Below are 4,749 nucleotides of genomic sequence, written 5' to 3'. Positions count from 1 at the left end.
CTATTCCTGGCAATCCAAACCCCCCAACAAATTAAAGGGGGGGATTTTTGTAACATTTTGAAACTGCCTCATGCCACCAACTGCTCCATGCTTCCAATAAAGTCTCCCCTTGCCACTCAATGCCTAAGGCCAAGCTCCTCCAGCAATCGACCCAAATTTCCTTTGTGAAAGGGCATAACAAGAATAAGGGGCCAACAATTTCCTCTACATTTTTGCATACAGGGCACAAGCTAGGCCTTTCCTTATGATGCTTGTGGATATTGTCCCAAGTGGGGAATTTGTTTTCAACGAGGCACCACATAAACACCAAGGCTTTTGTGGGGCACTTTAATTTCCATAATTTTTTCCACCACCACACCTATACCCTTAGTCTGCTAACATTGATTAAGTGGTTATAACACAATTTGGGTGTGTAATCCCCGAAAGGGGAGAAAACCCAACTCAAAGAGTCTTCTTTATCCTTGAGTCGAACATTTAGTTGTCCCAATCCCCCTCTAACTCTGTTGGAATATTCAACTAATCTACAGATGACCATCCTTGGGCCCATATTGTTGTTCATGTGTTATCTGCCACCTAGTTTAGAGTATACCTGCCATTTATGTTCAGAAGATTCACCAAATTCGGTGGGAGATAGTAGTTTGCTTTGCATCCCCACCCAGGGGTCCACATCTATCCTTAATTTTCCCCATTCCCCACCTTCCAAGAGAGTGCTTCTTCAATCCCAACAAAAGAAAATAAGACAACTTTCCACATAATTTAATTTTTTAACATATAGTTGATATATAATATTAATTGCATTATTTTTATTATTTTTTAATATACAATCAATATTAGCTATGCTATGTGACAATATCCATGCACATCCATGTCATGTTGGAGATGCTACAATTATTCAATAAACTATTTTCAAAGGTTTCACATCTAGTAAAGATTTACATTTAAATGTAGACAAATTCAATGTTTGAACAATCCTTATTTACTTTTTGTAAAGTCAAAGTTTGAGCAATCTTTATTTGTTTTTTATAAAGTCAAACTTTGAATTAAGAGTTCAACACAAACAAGGTTCACTAAAAATTAAAGGTTTTTTTTTAGCCTTTGCCATTTATATCTAGCATCAATGAGCCCATGAATTGGACTCATTAGTTAGTAACTTATGTGTTGACTTGTGATTTGCAAGTAATTAATATATAGTCAAACATAATACCTAAGGTCATTGAGTCTTGCACAATCCTAGTGACGGCATCCCACTAGTGGGTAGATGATTTTTCCATTCAACACTAGGGTTAAGCCTAGATAGTAAAAATAAACAAATAAATAGCCAAACATAAGATCAAGTTACCTTGACTAAGAATAGGGCAAAAAAATTCAATAGAAGAGTGTCAAATGATTCAACAATTTTATCAACTAAAAATATAAAACACACAATAATATTGTTGATAATCCAATTATATGTCAAAAACATGAGCCTACTATCGAACAACTACTCACCCAATGCCATTACTCTCCATTCTAGAGAGTAAGACTCTAAAGAATCATGAGTCTTACTACCATCTCCAGGTCTTACTAGTGACTTTCAATCTTGCTTCCAACTTAATGTCTCATTTTTAAATGTTATTATTTAGATTTTGTTCATCTAAACATTTCTACAAATCAATATTTTACTAAACTCATTTCCTAACAAGTTTTTAATAAAAACATTGTGACAAACAATTCACAACATTTTTTTATGTTACTGCTTAAATGAGAATAGCATTATACTCCAGGTTAGAATCCACAACCTATCCAAACCATGTTTGACAACGACAAGCCTATAGACAATGTCTCAACTATTATTTAAAATATAAAATAGATCATCCATCTCTAAATACAATGGTTCATTCAAGGGATCTTGTAGGCTTGCGAGGCACTAAGATCGGCCCAAGGACACAAAATCCTAAAATGATTGTGTCATTTGAATACTTGACTAAGGTCCAAATCCAATCAATAACGACTTCATATTTTACTATAAAAACATATAATACTGAAAGAAAAGGGAGTTGTAGTTAGTGAGACTTTTTAGACTTTCCGGTGCCAGAATCTGACAGAAAAATTTGAGGTGCAATCTTGATTTGTGTTATTTAAACTAGTTTTTCAGTAAATGTGGATTCAGCACTTTAAGGCGAAATCTTGATTTGTGTTATTTAAACTGGTTTTTTTACAGTAAATATGGATTCAGCACCCTGAAAAACCCCTAGGGCACTTCCATTGTGCAGGGTTACCCATCAAACTTGTGATTTCAATAAATTCTTGCCATATTTTAGAGAAATTAGGCCAGAAAAACGCACAAGAAAAGCTTCCAAAAAAGTTGCACAAAAGACAACTGGAAAGAAAAAGGATAGAAAAATGACAGAAATTGCCAAAAAGTTAAAACAAAAATATTGTTTTTCATCCAGAATGCATGTATTGGTAAGGACCATCTGCCATTATATAAGAGTTAAACTACTTATTTGAGACAAGTAATGTCATCTATTCAAATAAGAGCATAACTCTGTTTATGGTTTGCAAAGATGAGGTGTTTGCTCTGAGACAAGTATGTGCTCAGAGGGGCCCTGAACTCTGTCAAGTACAAGTACGAGTTGGCAACATAATCATGTCTGTGGTGTGTTAATTACAAATCAAAATCAGCTATTTGCCCTTCTCATGCTAATGAAATGAAATGAGTTGAATTATGCATTAAAAAGCAATGGAGGAACGAAGGAAATGAGTTGAATTATGCATTAAGAAACAATGGAGGAACGAAGGAGGGTGAGTTGCATATTCACTTAATAGCAATTCTGTTGAATCTCTCCTGTTTTACAATCTGCTTCTCAAAACTGATAGCTGCCCCCTGTTACAAGTACCCTTCTTTTATGCCAAGGAATCCATTAGCTGTTACATTCTCTGGTTGCTTGCACAAAAGACTTTAAAAATAAAAGCAGTGAATGAAATCTCATATTGATTGACGCTGCTCACAACTTTCGTTGAATCCTTTTGACTGAAACACACTCACTGCAAGTCTCCTTGTCAACGATTAGCTTTCACAGCTTTCTCTCCATAGTAAATATCCCGCAGAACGGAGGAGTATTCGGGATTCCCATTAACATACTTTTCCAAGAACTTTTTGTCTGTGTATTTAACAATATGTGGAGAAATCCTCTCTCTCTTCAACAGTTGCATGGACTTCAAGGCCTCCATTACTCTATACCGAGGGATTATCCTCGTCTCCAAGCTACATGTCAACAGAGCGGAACATCTAACAATATCATCCAATGGAAGCCCCTGTGATTTGACAAGAAAATCTACATTCCGTTTCAGTTTTTCCTCTGAAAGTCCCAAAATCAACGGCGTCCGACTTGAGAACTTGTAAATTTGTTTTTCAGAGAAACCTAGACTGCTCAAACACTGCAGTTTTCGATCTATCTTTTCTTTCCCCATTCCTAGTAACCCACGCAAAGCGTACCCAAATATCTTGGATCCCCTCTCAAAACCCAGACCCTCCACCACTTTAAATGACTCCATAACTTTTTCCTCCGTATACGTTAGGAGACGGGGTGTTGTTGCCAATAACTTCGATAATGCATCGCCCTCAATACCCAATCTTTGCAAGACTGAAATCGCGGATTTAAGCTTATCCTCACTCAGATTAAGAATTCTTGAATCGGTATAAACAAGCTTGCACATATCCTCTTTGTTCATGATAGACCTTAGATAGCTGAGCCTAGACTTTAAGTCCCTTTTGGATTTATATAAGAAAATCCCAGGGTTGCCAAGAACCACCCTTCGAATCTGAGCAGGGGTGGTCAAACCACATTCACTTAACAACTCCAAACCTTCTTCCAAATCCTGGCTTGGTTTATGCAGCAAGCCCTTGTGAAGTTTAAGGACTTTTGAAACATCTTTCTCTGTCATACCGCATTTGTTGATGAAAAAATCTGTGACAACGCCCCCATCTGGTGGAGCTGGGGATGGGGTTGCTGTTTCCGTGCAGAATTTGGCGATTTTTATGTGGGGATTTGCATTAATTGCAAGAGGACGAAACAACAAAATTGGGATTGACACACAAGTGGATACTAGGGGGACTTCATTCATTATCAAACGTTTCCATATTCGCTGAATAGACATTATCTTTGCAACAGTGAAATCTCAGATTTAAGCGTACCCTTACTGAAATTAAAAGCACAAACAGAGAAATAACTACCTGGAGGAGCCCGCAAGACTGGATGCCTGGATGATGGTTCGGATGGCAAAATGTTTTCGAAGACCAGAAGTGAGCACGGTGCTGCGAGGATTTAGGGTTTCATTTGAGTGGTGAAATGAGGGTTTAGGGTTTTATGAGGATTGAGGGATCATATGTGGTGCCATAGGATCCTATGTTTCATTTGAGTTTCATAGGATTTCGGCGATCAGATGAGGTTTAGGGTTTTATGAGGATTCAGGAATCCTATGTGGTGACATGGAAAAAGGAGATGGATGTTTCCATCGGGCAATGTTTTAGGCCAATCTCAATTGAAAAAAAGGAAAACTAACCACGTTGGGTGTTGTTTTGAAAGTGTTATATGGATTTGATGTTATGATAATGGCAACATTGTATGATTCCCCAAATGCATTTGAACTTTTTGGAAATTTAATTTTTATATATTGTTATAAAATTTTAGAAATTATAAGATAATTTAATAATGAGTTTCAATATTTATTTTTCTAATTTTATAGTATAAAAATAATATTATTGGT

The 4,749-nt window shown here is 36.5% G+C and overlaps 1 pseudogene; it reads right to left on the bottom strand.

Annotated features, from left to right (window-relative positions):
* Positions 1-2,517: 2,517 nt before the first annotated feature.
* On the bottom strand, positions 2,518-4,490 carry LOC149236098 (transcription termination factor MTERF8, chloroplastic-like; annotated as a pseudogene).
* Between the last annotated feature and the right edge of the window lie 259 nt (positions 4,491-4,749).

This window comes from Pinus tabuliformis, chromosome 8, assembly GCF_031772625.1.
Source record: "Pinus tabuliformis cultivar Carrire ecotype Pingquan chromosome 8, CPIR1, whole genome shotgun sequence".
Lineage (NCBI taxonomy): Eukaryota > Viridiplantae > Streptophyta > Pinopsida > Pinales > Pinaceae > Pinus > Pinus tabuliformis.
The sequence above is the reverse complement of the archived record's forward strand: the minus strand, read 5'-3'. Positions and strand labels throughout refer to the sequence as shown.